Source organism: Rana temporaria, chromosome 12 (genome assembly GCF_905171775.1).
Source record: "Rana temporaria chromosome 12, aRanTem1.1, whole genome shotgun sequence".
Taxonomy (NCBI): Eukaryota; Metazoa; Chordata; class Amphibia; order Anura; family Ranidae; genus Rana; species Rana temporaria.
The window spans coordinates 146,424,242-146,441,241 of NC_053500.1; the positions used below are offsets into that span (position 1 = coordinate 146,424,242).

The 17,000-nt window shown below is 42.5% G+C and overlaps 9 non-coding genes across 9 annotated transcripts; 4 read left to right on the forward strand and 5 right to left on the reverse strand.

The window, feature by feature from the left end:
* Positions 1 to 952: 952 nt before the first annotated feature.
* On the reverse strand, positions 953 to 1,059 carry LOC120919682. Its single transcript, XR_005744617.1, has one exon. It is a non-coding gene; the product is annotated as a U6 spliceosomal RNA (small nuclear RNA).
* Positions 1,060 to 3,359: 2,300 nt separating this feature from the next.
* LOC120919679 lies at positions 3,360 to 3,466 on the reverse strand. Its single transcript, XR_005744614.1, has one exon. It is a non-coding gene; the product is annotated as a U6 spliceosomal RNA (small nuclear RNA).
* A 348-nt stretch (positions 3,467 to 3,814) lies between these two features.
* Positions 3,815 to 3,886, forward strand: TRNAM-CAU. The gene has a single exon. It is a non-coding gene; the product is annotated as a tRNA-Met (tRNA).
* Positions 3,887 to 5,526: 1,640 nt separating this feature from the next.
* LOC120919683 lies at positions 5,527 to 5,633 on the reverse strand. The gene has a single exon (XR_005744619.1). It is a non-coding gene; the product is annotated as a U6 spliceosomal RNA (small nuclear RNA).
* Positions 5,634 to 7,763: 2,130 nt separating this feature from the next.
* Positions 7,764 to 7,835, forward strand: TRNAQ-CUG. The gene has a single exon. It is a non-coding gene; the product is annotated as a tRNA-Gln (tRNA).
* A 2,243-nt stretch (positions 7,836 to 10,078) lies between these two features.
* TRNAQ-CUG lies at positions 10,079 to 10,150 on the reverse strand. Its single transcript has one exon. It is a non-coding gene; the product is annotated as a tRNA-Gln (tRNA).
* A 1,415-nt stretch (positions 10,151 to 11,565) lies between these two features.
* On the forward strand, positions 11,566 to 11,637 carry TRNAQ-CUG. Its single transcript has one exon. It is a non-coding gene; the product is annotated as a tRNA-Gln (tRNA).
* A 227-nt stretch (positions 11,638 to 11,864) lies between these two features.
* TRNAQ-UUG lies at positions 11,865 to 11,936 on the forward strand. The gene has a single exon. It is a non-coding gene; the product is annotated as a tRNA-Gln (tRNA).
* Positions 11,937 to 13,752: 1,816 nt separating this feature from the next.
* Positions 13,753 to 13,824, reverse strand: TRNAQ-CUG. Its single transcript has one exon. It is a non-coding gene; the product is annotated as a tRNA-Gln (tRNA).
* Positions 13,825 to 17,000: the final 3,176 nt, after the last annotated feature.

A 17,000-nucleotide genomic window follows, 5' to 3' on the forward strand; every position in this document is an offset into this window, starting at 1 on the left:
AATTTTGAAAAAAATGCAATAATTTTTACTCTTTGCTATAATAAATATCCCCCAAAAATATATAAAAACAATTTTTCCCTCAGTTTAGGCCGATACGTATTCTTCTACTTATTTTTGGTAAAAAAAATCGCAATAAGCGTTTATCGATTGGTTTGCGCAAAATTTATAGCGTTTACAAAATAGGGGATAGTTTTATTGCATTTTTATGATTTTTTTTTTTTTTACTACTAATGGCGGCGATCAGCGATTTTTCTTGTGACTGCGACATTATGGCGGACACTTCGGACAATTTTGACACATTTTTGGGACCATTGTCATTTTCACAGCAAAACATGCTATAAAAATGCTCTGATTACTGTGAAAACGACAATTGCAGTTTGGGAGTTAACCACAAGGGGGCGCTGAAGGGGTTAAGTGTGACCTCATCTGTGTTTCTAACTGTAGGGGGGTGTGGCTGTAGGTGTGACGTCATCGATTGTGGTTCCCTATAAAAGGGAACACACGATCGATGACGGCGCCACAGTGAAGAACGAGGAAGGTGTGTTTACATGCGGCTCTCCCCGTTCTTCAGCTCCGGGGACCGATCGCGGGGCTCCAGCGGCAATCGGGTCCCGCGGCCGCGGTCATGGAGCGTCGACCCACGTCTGGGCACTTAAAGAGGACGTACCTGTACATGCTTGTGCCCAGCCGTGCCATTCTATCGACGTATATGTGCAGGAGGCGGTCCTTAAGAAAAGAAAGCTCTATTTGTTTGAAGAAAGTGGTAAAAAAATTCACATGGTTACAATGTTACATGCCCGTGTAATTGTCATTCAAAGTGCCCGGTAGAAAAGTGGTTAAAGTAACGCAGTGCTGACTACCAAAACTTGGCCTGGTGAGGAAGGGGGAGGGGGCAGTGAAAATTCCGCAGGGCAGGCAGTTAAACCCGGGCGGCGCTTTCATTGTGACGCAAGAAAATATGGAACGCTTCACGAATTTGCGTGTCATCCTTGCGCAGGGGCCATGCTAATCTTCTCTGTATCGTTCCAATTTTAGTATATGTCCTGCCGAAGCGAGGACAATCCAATGGGGACCCTGAGAGGTATATAAGGACACCCAGAGCCAGAAATGTCCGGTCATGGGGAGCCGGCCAATCAGGAATTATCACTAATAAAGATTCCACAATCAATGTATCCAAACTAATAACAAGTCTGCAAATCAGATTCTCCTTACACTACATTCCAATGCTCCATACACCGATCAATAACCGATCTTCTACCCATCAGATACAAGCACAACATGCAAATGAGCACAGCAGCCGCAGGGGATTCTGGGAGGAGGGAGGGGCCATCCTTAGGCCCCTTTCACACGGACGGCAGTTTAAAGCATGTTTATTTTCTGTTGAAGACTCCATGCACAGCGATCAGCTGCATTTGTAGAGTGCGATTAGCTGCGGCACGATATTGAATGGGGATCCGACTTGGATCCCTGCCAATACCACTCACTGTGTCCGGTATGAATCTTGAGGGGGAACTCCACGCCAAATTTAAAAAAAACAAAAAACGGCATGGGTTCCCCCTCCATGAGCATACCAGGCCCTTGGGTCTGGTATGGATTTCAAGGGGAACCCCGTACGCCGAAAAAAACGGCGTGGGGGTCCCCCCAAAATCCATACCAGACCCTTATCCGAGCACGCAGCCCGGTCGGTCAGGAAAGGGGGTGGGGATGAGTGAGCGCCCCCTCCCTCCTGCACCGTACCAGGCCGCATACCCTCAACATGGGGGGGTAGGTGCTTTGGGGGCGCCCCATGTTGATGGGGACAAGGGTCTCTTCCCGACAACCCTGGCCGTTGGTTGTCGGGGTCTGCGGGCGGGGAGCTTATGGGAATCCGGGAGCCCCCCCACCCGGGCCCCCCCACCCTAGGTGAATGAGTATGGGGTACATCGTACCCCTACCCATTCACCTGGAGGAAAAAGAAAAACACACTACACAGGGTTTAATAGTCATTTATTAGGCAGCTCCGGGGGTCTTCTTCTGACTTCGGGGGTCTCTTCTTCTGCTCTCAGGTGCCTCCTTCCTTCTGCCGGGCTTTTCCCGGTCTTCTTGCAGCTCTTTTACCAGCGGGGGGGCCCGGTCTTCTGTCTGAACCAACCCCCGGCTGTCATTCTGCTATAGGATGGGTGGGAAGTGGTTAAAAAATTGATATGTTATGTAAATAATGTATTTTTTTCATCAAATTGCTTTTTTGTCTGATGTGATGGGGAGACCTCTGATGTGATGGGGGGACCTCTGATGTGATGGGGGGGACCTCTGATGTGATGGGGGACCTCTGATGTGATGGGGGACCTCTGATGTGATGGGAGGACCTCTGATGTGATGGAGGACCTCTGATGTGATGGGGGACCTCTGATGTGATGGGGGGACCTCTGATGTGATGGAAGGACCTCCGATGTGATGGGGGGACCTCCGATGTGATGGGGGGACCTCCGATGTGATGGGGGGGACCTCTGATGTGATGGAGGACCTCTGATGTGATGGATGACCTTTGATGTGATGGGAGGACCTCTAATGTGATGGAAGGACCTCTGATGTGATGGGAGGGTCTCTGATGTGATTGGGGGACCTCTGATGTGATGGGGGACCTCTGATGTGATGGGGGGGACCTCTGATGTGATGGGGGGACCTCTGATGTGATGGGAGGACCTCTGATGTGATGGGGGGACCTCCGATGTGATGGGGGGACCTCCGATGTGATGGGAAGACCTCCGATGTGATGGGAAGACCTCTGATGTGATAGGGGGACCTCCGATGTGATGAGGGACCTCTGATGTGATGGGGGGACCTCCGATGTCATGAGGGACCTCTGATGTGATGGAAGGACCTCTGATGTGATGGGGGACCTCCGATTTGATGAGGGACCTCTGATGTGATAGAAGGACCTCTGATGTGATGGGGGGGGGGCCTCTGATGTGATGGGGGGGGACCTCTGATGTGATGAGGGACCTCTGATGTGATGGGGGACCTCTGATGTGATGGGGGACCTCCGATGTGATGGGGGGACCTCCGATGTGATGGGGGGACCTCTGGGGACACACCACAGGGTATTGGTATCATTTCACTGGGTGGGTACTGGAGGTGCTGTAGGCCGGCCTGGGGGTCCCCCTTTAGCCACAGCATCCCCCCCCACATCAGAAGTCATTGGGGAGTCCATTGGATCTGTACATATTGTTTCCTATCGCTTTCATTGGTTGCATAGTGTTCCTGACTATTTTCTGGGTACTGACTCAGGTCCCGGCTGACTAATGTTAACCTGAACTTTTTTTTGTTAATAGTTCATAACAAGAGGGGAAAAAAAAGAATAAGTTATTATTTGGTGCAAGAAAAATATGGAACGCTTCACGAATTTGCGTGTCATCCTTGCGCAGGGGCCATGCTAATCTTCTCTGTATCGTTCCAATTTTAGTATATGTCCTGCCGAAGCGAGGACAATCCAATGGTGATCCTGAGCGGTATATATACCCCCCTGAGTTCTGAAATATCCACCTTATGGAGACAGTCATACATTGATACTTTAATTTAAATATTCCAAACTAATTCTATGGATTACCCCTTTCCCTGAGAAATAATGTCTGTAAATTGAAAAATTGATTAAGTAAAGGAGATAAGCAGCATAAAGCATATTGTGAAGCGAAAGCACCATATGCAAATTAACATCTCTGTTGTGAGGCATTGTGGGAAGGCAGACCCCGCCCAACCCAGGGGGCGTCATAAAAGAGCTGCATGCCGAAACATAAATTAGCTACATAGAAACCAGATAGTCAGTGAGAAGATATACAGCAGAGTGGCGCAGCGGAAGCGTGCTGGGCCCATAACCCAGAGGTCGATGGATCGAAACCATCCTCTGCTAGGTGTATTTTTTACTTTTTTGCTTTTGAAAAGATCCTTTTCTTTTATAAACTCTGTTTATTGGAGGCTTTTTATTTTTTTTAAAAGAAAATAAAGATACATTTTATTCCATTCGTTTTTTTAATAGTATTTTTAACCTATTTAATTAATTTTTAATGTAAGTTAAAATTGAAACCTCCCTATCATGAGAGTGTTTATATCCTCTGTACAAAAACAATTAGTACTGCCTGTGATACTTTATCTATTTGCGGTGAGGGCACAACTGGTGAAGGTGAGGGCACAACTGGTGAAGGTGAGGGCACGGCTGGTAAAGGAGAGGGCACAACTGGTGAAGGTGAGGGCATGACTGGTGAAGGTGAGGACACGGCTGGTGAAGGTGAGGGCAAGACTGGTGAAGGTGAGGACACGGCTGGTGAAGGTGAGGGCATGACTGGTGAAGGTATAACTGGTGAAGGTGAGGGCATGACTGGTGAAGGTGAGGGCATGACTGGTGAAGGTGAGGACACGGCTGGTGAAGGTGAGGACACGGCTGGTGAAGGTATAACTGGTGAAGGTGAGGGCATGACTGGTGAAGGTGAGGACACGGCTGGTGAAGGTATAACTGGTGAAGGTGAGGGCATGACTGGTGAAGGTGAGGGCATGACTGGTGAAGGTGAGGGCACAACTGGTGAAGGTATAACTGGTGAAGGTGAGGGCATGACTGGTGAAGGTGAGGGCATGGCTGGTGAAGGAGAGGGCACAACTGGTGAAGGTGAGGGCACAGCTGGTGAAGGTATAACTGGTGAAGGTGAGGGCATGGCTGGTGAAGGTGAGGGCATGGCTGGTGAAGGTGAGGGCATGACTGGTGAAGGTGAGGGCATTGCTGGTGAAGGTGAGGACACGGCTGGTGAAGGTATAACTGGTGAAGGTGAGGGCATGACTGGTGAAGGTGAGGGCACAGCTGGTGAAGGTGAGGGCATGACTGGTGAAGGTGAGGGCATGACTGGTGAAGGTGAGGGCATGACTGGTGAAGGTGAGGGCACAGCTGGTGAAGGTATAACTGGTGAAGGTGAGGGCATGACTGGTGAAGGTGAGGGCACAGCTGGTGAAGGTGAGGGCATAACTGGTGAAGGTAAGGGCATGACTGGTGAAGGTGAGGGCATGACTGGTGAATGTGAGGGCATGACTGGTGAAGGTGAGGACACCTCAGGGGGCAATAGAGTGTAAAATTAGAGCTACACCATTTAGCAGAAACCACATTACACATATGCCTGGAAATTTACATCACTTCACACTGCGCATGCGCAATCCCTGCAATAGAGCCGACCTGCCGCAGTGCAGGGAAGCCCATTGAAATTAGTGGGCTGACCTAAATGCGCCGAACGTGAATGCGCACACTTGGGCGCACCTTATGGCGTAAGGGAGTCCTTATCGTATTGTTCCTACATTCCCTTTTGCGCACTTTGGCATCCTCCTCGCCCTCACTGCCCGCGGACCCTTTCTCGAGATCGGTCGCCTACAAGAGCTCGGCGAAAAAGTACAACTGTGCCACCAATCTAACCGCAAAATGGAACTACTTTTTAATTTTATTTTTTTAAGCATATAGCCATGGCAACAGTACACAACAAGAGCGAAAAGCTTCACTATTCCCACAGGGTGCAAGAAAATATGGAACGCTTCACGAATTTGCGTGTCATCCTTGCGCAGGGGCCATGCTAATCTTCTCTGTATCGTTCCAATTTTAGTATATGTCCTGCCGAAGCGAGGACAATCCAATGGTGATCCTGAGCGGTATATATACCCCCCATGAATTGAAAAATGACAACTTATGGCGAGCAAATTTTTTATTTTTTTATTTTTTATTTCACCTTTTATTAAAAAAAATATATATATATATATATTCCAAAATATCTATGAGTTCCCTTCCTCTTTACAAAGAATGTTTGTTAAATATCACATGATTTTATACAGAGGATATTGAGCATTTTAGAAAGAGACTCTGTATGCAAATCAATGGAGTTGCCAGGAGGCATTGTGGGAGCACAGACCCCGCCCACCAGGCAATAATTCGTATACGGGAAGTGAGACGCACAGAAGGGAAGCGTTCACCCCTGAGAGAGAAGGTAGAGAAAATACGCAACGGGTCATAAGTGCCAAACATTTTTCTCAATATCATCAAAAACCGGCCCAGTGCTTATTGGCGTCCTTTTGTCCCCCACTAGTAGAGCTTTCTTTTGGTGGTGTTTGATCACCTCTGCGTTTTATTTTTTTATTTTTTGCGCTATAAACAAAAAAAGAGCGAACATTTTTAAAACAAAAATCAATATTTTTTACTTGTTATAATAAATAGCCCAATTTTTTTAAAAAAAATATGTTTTCTCAGTTTAGGCCGATATGTATTCTTCTACATATTTTTGGTAAAAAAAAAAAAAAAATCGCAATAAGCGACTGGTTTGCGCAAAAGTTATAGTGCCTACAAAATAGGGGACATAATTATTATTATTTTTTTATTTACTAGTAATGGCGGCGATCTGCGATTTTTATTGGGCCTGCGATATTGCGGCAGACGTATCGGACACTTTTGACACATTTTTGGGACCATTCACATTTATACTGCGATCAGTGCTATAAATATGCACTAATTACTGTATAAATGTGACTGGCAGGGAAGGGGTTAACACTAGGGGGCGAGGAAGGGGTTAAATGTGTACCCTGCATAGTGTTTCTAACTGTGGGGGGAGGGGACTGACTGGGGGAGGTGACCGATCTGTGTCCCTATGTACAAGGGACACAGATCGGTCTCCTCTCCTCTGACAGGACGTGGATCTGTGTGTTTACACCCCATCATTACACACACAGATCCACGTCCTTATCTGTGTAACCGCTGATCGCGGGTGCCTGTCGCACATTGCAGCCGCCAGGCACGCGCATCGGCTTCTCAGTGATGCCCCCGCTCACGTGCCCCCCAGTGGCTGGAGGCCGTATATAGACGGCCTCCCGGCAATTTCCATCCACACTGCGGCCGTATAAAGTCGTACGCCCGTCAGGAAGTGGTTAAAAAAGAAAAACTGAAATATCACATGGTCCTAAGTATTCAGACCCTTTGCTGTGACGCTCATATATATAACTCAGGTGCCGTCCATTTATTCTGATCATCCTTGAGATGGTCTTTACACCTTCATTTGAGTCCAGCTGTGTTTGATTCTACTTATTGGACGTGATTAGGAAAACCACACACCTCTCTATAGAAAACCTTACAGCTCACCGTGCATGTCAGAGAAAATGAGGATCCTGAGGTCAAAAGATCTGCCTGAAGAGCTCAGAGACAGAATTGTGGCAAAGCACAGATCTGGCCAAGGTTACAAAAAAATGTCTGCTGCGCTTCAAGGGTCACTAAAGGAAAAAATTAAAAAATTCTTTAAAATAACAAACATGTCATACTTACCTCCACTGCGCAGTTCGTTTTGCACTGAGTGGCCCCGATCCTCGTCTTCTGGGGTCCCTCGGCGGCTGTCTCGGGTCCTCCCCGCAAGAACTCACCACATTCATGCGAGAGAGCTCGCATGGTGATGAGTCCTTGCGGGCGCGCTCCCGTGATACAGCAAGCGGCCATAGCCGCGGGGTTTTTTCTTTAGTGTTCCTTTAATGCTTTTCGTCGATCAATTTCACAGTGAATGACAGAAATATCTATCTATTTATTTTATGAATGGGTGTATTAATATCTTTGTGAAAGAAAAACTAAAATAAAGGACTTATAAAAAAAAAAAAGAAGGAAAGTATTCTCTACAGAGCTGCTGTGTGATGTGAAATTACCAAAATATATAGTGAAGATGTTTCTCTGAGGTCTATGGCTGCCTGGTCACATTTATAAGCAGTACTTCCAGCATCTGACATCAGGTGGTTCTATGGTGTAATGGTTAGCACTCTGGACTCTGAATCCAGCGATCCGAGTTCAAATCTCGGTAGGACCTAATCTTTTTTTTTTCTTTTTCTTTTTTCTTTCAATACTAGTTTTGGCTAGTAATTTTTTTGTTTGTTTGTTTGTTTGCTTAGCCTATTTTTGCTTTTTTAAATATAATTTTTCCGCTTTTGTTGTTTTATTTGTATTATTGTATTTGTCATACTTGTTTTTGTTTTATATAATAATAGTAATAATTTATTATTATCACATGTGCTGTCTGCATCAGTAAAAATAAAAATACTGGGCCAGATTCACAGAAAAAGTACGCCGGAGTATCTGCTGATAAGCCGGCGTACTTTCAAATTTGCCGCGTCGTATCTTTATTTTCAATTCTCAAACAAAGAAACGACGGCATTTGGCTAAGATCCGACATGCGTACGAAGCCTTCGGATCTTAGGATGCAATACTTTGGCGCCCGCTGGGTGGAGTTTGCGTAGTTTTCCGCGTCGGGTATGCTAATTAGCTGTTTACGGCAATCCACGAAGGTACGCGCGTTCGTCGCATTCTCTTACGTCGTCGCTAGTCGGCTTTTCCCGTCGTAAAGTTGCGATTGCTATTTAGGTGGTGTAAAAATAGACAGCCCGTGTTAAAGTATAGCCGTCGTTCCCGCATCGAATTTAAATTATTATTTTTTTTGCGTAAGACGTCCGGGAATAGGAAAGGACGTAACGAACGCCGCCGTTCAAAAAATTACATCGGTGCGACGTCATTTCGCGCAAAGCACGGCGCAGTACGTTCGGCGAGGGAACGCGCCTAATTTAAATGATACACGCCCCATTTGAATTAGGCGGGCTTGCGCCGGACGGCTTTACGCTACGCCGCCGCAAGTTTACAGGCAAGTGCTTTGTGAATCAAGCACTTGCGCTGAAAACGACATACGTTACGCCGCCGCATTTGTACCTGAATCTGGCCCACTTTTTTTTCTTGTATCAAACCGGTGATAGCTCCAGACCTCAATTATTGTATTGTATTTATTGTATGTTTGTATCTTTCTTGTATGTATTTTTTATATAAAAATATATTAATACTAATTAATATAATTTATTATTATCACATGACCTGTGTTGTCTGACTCAGTTAGCGCTATAAAAATCCTACATAATAATAATAATAATAATAATAATAATAATAATTACCAGTAAAAATAAAAATAATTGTTCTGCTTGTGTCAGCAAATGACAGCCCCAGACCTAAATTATTTTATTTATTGTATGTGTTTGTGATCTTTCTTGTATGTATTATTATTATTATTATTATTATATAAAAATAAATTAATAATAATAAATCTAATTTATTATTATCACATGACCTGTGTTGTCTGCATCAGTTAGCGCTATTAAAATTTTTATATAATAATAAAAATAATGATAATCAGTAAAAATACAAAAATGTGTTTTACTTGTATCAAACCAATTATAGCTCCAGACCTCAATTATTGTATTGTATTTATTGTATGTTTGTATCTTTCTTGTATGTAGTATTATATAAAAATATATTAATACTAATTAATATAATGTATTATTATCACATGACCTGTGTTGTCTGACTGGCTATAAAAATCCTATATAAAATTTTATAATAATAATAATAATAATAATAATTACCAGTAAAAATAAAAATACTTTTTCTGCTTGTGTCAGCAAATGACAGCCTCAGACCTAAATTGTTGTATTTATTGTATGTGTTTGTGATCTTTCTTGTATGTGTAATTATTATTATTATATAAAAATAAATTAATAATAATAAATCTAATTTATTATTATCACATGACCTGTGTTGTCTGCATCAGTTAACGCTATAAAAATCCTATATAATAATAAAAATAATGATAATCAGTAAAAATACAAATACTTTTTTTGCTTGTGTGAACCAATGACAGCCCCGGACTTCAATTATTGTATTGTATCTTTCTTGTATATGTTATTATATTTTTCTTATTTGATATAATAATAATAATAATAATAATATAAAATTTATCAATAATAATAATAATTTATTATTAAAAATGTCCTTGCGTTGTTTTTTTAGTTTGACATTGATTGATACATTAATAAAGGATTTTTTTTGTTTATTTTTACTGATGCAGACAACACAGATCATGTGATAATAATAAAAATGTGTGTATATATATATATATATATATATATATATATATATATATAAAACATGTAATTAAAATTATAACAAATACAATTTTTTTTTAGACCTAACAAATAAATATTAGCTACACAAAATAAGAACATGAAAAAGACTAGGTCCCACCGAGATTTGAACTCGGATCGCTGGATTCAGAGTCCAGAGTGCTAACCATTACACCATGGAACCAGCTGATGTCAGGCCCAGGAACTGATGTTTATAAATGTAACCAGTACAGCTATAGAACTTCTCAGAGTAATATGGAATAAATGGAATATTAAAAAATAAGAACCTTAGTCATAATTTACCTTGGCTATAATAAATAATACCTTCAGTTTTATTTTATTTTATCGGAAACTGTTGCAATGGCTATACCTAAACAAACAAAAATATATTACGACTTGCAGGAGATTAAAAGTTGCCCTTCTGGGGTTGGCTCACACTAGCGGCGCTTCTCTGGAGATCGCTCTTTGACAGGCAGTGAGGAGATGTTGTATCGTGATGCAACAGCGATTGGGGGGGGGGGGGGGGGGGTGCACTTGCAGACAGTGGTGTCTCTAGCTTTCCGGAGGGTCGGCCATCGCATTGCACGTTGGTCACTTTCCACTCACTCTCCCACCTTCCTTCTCCCCCCGTGTTTGTCACCTTATGTCTTTTTTTGTTTGGTGCACGTTATGTACACTGTGTGTGTGATTAGTAGGGTGCCGGTCCTCGGGCCAGCCCTGAATGTCTTGGGAGTGGGTGGACATGGCCTTCTGGCTTAGTTCGCCCGCTCTCATGGGGTCTCCCTTCGGGGGAGCCCCACCTAGTACTGGGAGGGTTCTGTTTCGGCAGACCCTCCAAGGAAGATGGGTCTGTGTCGGCTTTGGCTGCTCGGACCACTTGAGTACCTCAGTCCCTGTCTGGAGCCTAACGCCCCGGGGGGATCAGGGTCAGGTCCTTCCTCACAGGAGGACCACTTGACGTTTGCACCCCTCACACTTTTTTGTGTTTCACTCTTTATGTGTGTGCACATTTTTTCTGCACCGGGTGGAGTTTTTTGGGTTGTGTTATGCACACCACGGGCTTTTCTATAGAAAAAAAAAGTGTCTCTAGCTTTCATATTTAGGGGGGCACATGGGGGGATAGGGACAAAAGTAGGGGGCCAATCATAAAACGCAAATATATATATATATATATATATACACACACACACACACATACATTTTTATATAAAAAAAAAATGTCCCTGGGTTGGTGGTGTCGCTGGGAGGAAAAAAAAAATGTCCCTTCCATGGTGGCGTCACCGGAATGAAAAAAATAAAATGTCCCTTCCATGGTGGCGTCACCGGAATGAAAAAAATAAAATGTCCCTTCCATGATGGTGTCGCCGAAAGGAAAAAAAAATGGCCTTGAATTGCAAGAACCTCCAAAACATTTTTAGAGCCGGAGTTCCCAGGAAAGCCCAGCCTATCACAGATCAAAGTTGCAAAACTGTGTTGAGATTTATTTTCCCTCCATCATGAAGGGGTTAATCTTTGAACTTCCTTTAAAGATAAAATAGATACAATGTATAAAAAGAGGGGAACGTCTCATGTAATAAAATCACCTTCTTCAATAGAGGAGGTTCCATGGTGTAATGGTTAGCACTCTGGACTCTGAATCCAGCGATCCGAGTTCAAATCTCGGTGGGACCTTGGCTTTTTTTTTTTCTATTATTTTTTTAATAAATCAGATTTTGGATATTTGAAACTTCACATTTCCCTCCAACATGTTTCACTCATTTAGGAATATTAGCTTTCTGTAGATGTAGAATACAGGATGTGACATCCACAGGAAGGAGGGCAAATATAATAATGAAAAGGGGGAAAGACATTTGCGGAGTCACAGTCTAAAACTGAACCCCCTCCAAGAGCAATCAGCTGGTTCCATGGTGTAATGGTTAGCACTCTGGACTTTGAATCCAGCGATCCGAGTTCAAATCTCGGTGGAACCTGATTTTTTTTTTTTTTTATAATTTATTTATTTTTCTATTCCAAACAGTTTATTCTTTTGGGGGGTTTATATATGCTTATTTCTCTTCCATTTTTTTTATTATATGTTCTATACCAAACAGTTTTTTTGCTTAGATTTGTTTTTTTTTTTACTTTACTTTCTATATGAACAGTTTATTTTTCGGTTTTATATTTGCTTTTTCCCCCCCAATAACAAAAATTACCGTTGTTGGCTTATGTTTTTATTACTAACATTTTTTTGGCTTATATTTGCTTTCTAAGTTTTGTTTTGTTTTGTTTTCTATACTAAACATTTTATTGTTTATGGCTTTTATATATATATTTTTTTCTATCGAAAACTGTTTATTATTTGCTGGCTTATATTTGCTTTTTCAAAAATATTTTTTTGTTTCCTATCACAAAGTAATTGTTTTTGTTTTTTTTAAACCAGTTTTTCTTTTCCTTATATTTGCTCTTTATTAATTTATATTTCATTTTCTTTAACAGACAGTTTTTTTTGTTTGTATTTGCTTTTTCTTCCTGTCCATTATAGAAAATACAAAACTGGAAGACAAATAAAAATTCAAATACAAGCCAAATATATTTACCGGCGTATACCGCGCACTTTTTTGCCCTGAAAATCAGGGCAAAATCGTGGGTGCGCGATATACGCCGATACCCGCGCAGAGTTTGAATACTGCGCCGACATATACCGAGCGCAGAACACTCGTGTATAGTCAGGCAGTCTCGTCCTGGAGCGCGAGAGTAGCCAAGCCTGCCCGACTATACACGAGTGTACTGTGCTCTGTATATGTCGGCGCAGTATTCAAACTTGGTGCGGGAAACGAGCGGGGAGGACGCCGCAGAAGGGGACACCCGAAGCCGCAGATGGACGCCGGACCCGACGAGGACGCCGCGCAAGACACCAAAACTGTAAGTACAAAAAAAAAAATTTCCCACAGGAATTCGGGGCAACTTTAGGGGAGCGCGCTATACCCCGATAAATACGGTAACTGTTGGTATATAAAGTAAAATTAATTTAAATAAATTAAAAAACACAAATAAGAAAAAAAAATGGAAAAAAAAAAAAAGGGAATAAACATGGTTATAGAAAAAAAAAAACATGTTTGGAGAAAAAAAACAAAAAAACAAATATAACCCAAGGGAAAAAAAAATGACATAAAAGAAATAGCAAAAAAAAGCAAATATAAGCCAAAAAAACGATTTTATATTTTCTTTACCAGTCTATTTTCTTGGCTTATATTTCCGTTATAAATATATATTCCAAATATGTTTTTTTCTATAACAAATTTTATTTTTTTGGCTTACATTTTCTTTTCTTATTATGTTAATATTTATATGTGTTATATAGTAATATTTTGCCATGGACACCAGAAATCAACACAGAATTCATAGACATAGTAAATGAATCTCTTGGCACCTACATAACACATGTGTACAGCAGCAAAAGGGTGGGCTTTAATTCCTACACACCGCACATACACACGTCGTTGGGCGGGGGACGTCCGCCGCCCCCCTCTCCTCCTCCTGCATTTATCAGGTATATCCAGCAGCTCATGAGCCGCTTGGACCTCCTTCATGAGAAAGGCAAATCACTAGCTGAAAAAAATAATAAAAAAAAAATAAAGGAAGAAGATACCGGGGTTATGGGCGAAAGCTTCTGCCATAATCCCGGTAAACCTCTTGCAAACCACAACCTATGGATATGCATTGCAGTCGGTAATTTAAAAGGTCCACCTGCCCTGCCCTGCACGTGTTACGTTGTGACCTAGAAATAGATTTAGGGAAAAAAAGCCAAGGTCCCACCGAGATTTGAACTCGGATCGCTGGATTCAGAGTCCAGAGTGCTAACCATTACACCATGGAACCTCCTGGAGACAGCTGGTGGCCGTGCCCACAGTTCTGGTCACGCCAATCAAAGCTCCTCCAATATATAATCCCAGCCAACCCCCCCCAATGGCGGCACGTGAGCTCAGTTTTGGAGTGGAGGTCCCTGGATTATCTGCATTTAGACACTTTATGGGCGCGCGGTTTTATTGGTAACCTACGGGAAGAGGAAACCGGTCTTATTGGTAATCCATAAATAGAAGCAGCTCATTATTATGTGCGACCATAATAATAGGAGTGTCAGGTTATGGTGGGGGGGGGGGGGGGGACACCATCAGCTGTGTGAAAATAAAACAGTGGAGGAGACTGGGGTCAATTTTTCTTCACAAAATTAAAAAAAGCTGAAATTAATGCCGCACACACACACACACACACACGACCGTTTTTCGGGTTGTAAAAAAAAAACAAAGTTTTTTCGGGTCTAGAAAAAAAAATACGTTTTTTTTCAACCCAATCATTAAACCGTCCTTGCCTACACACAAGCGTGAAAAAAAAAATGCTCTAGCAAAGCACGGTGACGTACAACGCGTACGACGGCACTATAAAGGGAAAGTTCCATGCGGATGGCGCCACCCTTTGGGCTGCTTTTGTGTTAGTAAAAGACAATTCACGCTTTTCTGTCTGTTACAGCGCGACGAATGTGCTTACTCCATTACGAACGGTAGTTTTACCAGAATGAGCACTCCCATCTCATAACTTGTTTCTGAGCATGCGCGTTTTTTTTCCACATCGTTAAAGCCCACACACGACCATTTTTTACGGCGTGAAAAAAATTAGAGCACGTTTAAAATCTTTAATGCCCATTTTTTAAATCGTGAAAAATGCTCTGGAGCCCACACACAAATCGTTTTTATTGAAAAAAAAAAAAAAAAAAAAAAAAAAAAAACGTAATTTTTTACAACCCGAAAAATGGCATCAAGGGGGTAGTACAAGTACTCGAGCAAATGCGCAGCATCGGTCCCGATACCGATACTAGGTGTCGGGACAACTCTACTGGTGATTAAGAACTAAAATAAGAACTAAAATAAGAACTAAAATAAGAACTAAAATAAGAACTAAAATAAGAACTAAAATAAGAACTAAAATAAGAACTAAAATAAGAACTAAAATAAGAACTAAAAGAAACAAAATAGGGGCAATTTTTTTTGGAGAAAATCCAAAAAGAAGAAAAAAAACGGGAAAAAAATAAAATAAAAAATGTAAGGCTTCCAATGGGGGGGCAACTCCTTCAGCGACAATTGTCTAAGGATTTTCCTCCCCTTGAGAGAGAGGAGAAAGTTCTATTCCCAGTTCCGAGATACGGAGTGAAGGGATAAAAGCTCCCCAAGCAAATAGAAAGAAATGTTTTGGGTGGGGTGCAACAAAAGATAAGACACACAAGGCGGTGGACAAACCATGAAAGGCTTCCTCAAACTCTTTTAATGCAGAAAAACATCAAAACAAAAACAACAAAAACAAAAACACAACATACTTAAAAAAAATAACAAAAACAAAAAAACACCACAGACATAAAACAACGGGAGGGAAGTAAATTTGAGAAGTATCCTTACAGTAAGCTACAGTAAGAGATCCTTAGAACGTCCTTGTGGGGTCTTTGACGTGACGGATTGGGGTCTCCCGATTGATTTCCAGGTCCAGGGAGGATGATCATAGTATGAAAAGCTTTGCATTCATAATGTATACATTGACTAAAACAAGTCTAAGATTATAGATAATCAGCTTTGGTCACAAAGTATTACAGAAAAATATAAATAACACGGGCGACTAAAAAATGCCAAAACTACGTTACGATCACGTATGGTCTTGATAGGCAACAACATCTCAGTGCTCGGCCATTCCGGGATTTACTCGGAACCCTGCGCTCCTTCTAGAACAAAATACTGTGTTGAGACTTCAGATAAAAATAAAAATTGGAGTACAACCAACCACATGAAATGGACGCAACTCGTAAAAGACAATATGGTGGCGGGTTTGAGGAAGATCAGATGGCATTTGTGCCAACATCTTAGATTGCTACATGTGGTACCATCGCTCCTGCTGGTAGGGTTAGCAGCATCAAGATCATGTAAAGGGACTTCCAAGACTAAGGCAATGCAAATTGTACCACGAAATTCGCATTTAAAACAGGTTCCTGGGTGGAGGATGCCCACATTTTTGTTTTTTAACCCAATCTTATATTTAGTAGCTCAGCTGATTGTGCCAAGGTGATGGGAATTCATACAGAATGACCACCTCAATACACAGGCAACTATGACACAAGAAATAATAGGAGGAAGCAAAGCACCATAAGAGGTTCTCTTAAAATTTTGGCTGAAGATGGCCAAACATGGAATCCAAGGATGAAAGCCTTCAGTCGTGGTGGGTTGTTCCGGCCACAGTGGTGCCCGTTAAAGCCTGGTCATCAAAGAACCCTTCCATCCGTCCACCTACGTGACCCCCTGTCCACCTTACAGAGTTCTATCTATTTTGATGACCCCTTTCCAGCTCAATGATCCTGTCCACCTTGATGAGTTCAGACCACTTTGATGCCCCCTGTCCACCTTACTGAGATAGATTTACTTTGATGACATCTGGGGCTGTGACTGGTTAACCACCAGCTCCATGTCAACCTGAGGCACATTGTGCCATAAGGCAACCGCTTGAAATATAGAGCGACTCATGTGCAGCTTTATTTGGCCACTGAAGTCAGCAACATCTATTGCAGTGGTCTCCAAACTACAGCCCAGTGGCTGGATGCGGCTCTTTGCCTGCCTTGATCAAGCACATTGATTCTTCCCCCCCCCCCCTCACACTGACACCAATGATGGGGCGCTATTCCTCCCACTGACACCAATGATAGGACACTATTCCTCTCACTGACACCAATGATGGGGCGCTATTCCTCCCACTGACACCAATGATGGGACACTATTCCTCCCACTGACACCAATGATGGGGCACTATTCCTCCCACTGACACCAATGATGGGGCGCTATTCCTCCCACTGACACCAATGATGGGGCGCTATTCCTCCCACTGACACCAATGATGGGGCGCTATTCCTCCCACTGACACCAATGATGGGGCGCTATTCCTCCCACTGACACCAATGATGGGGCACTATTCCTCCCACTGACACCAATGATGGGGCGCTATTCCTCCCACTGACACCAATGATG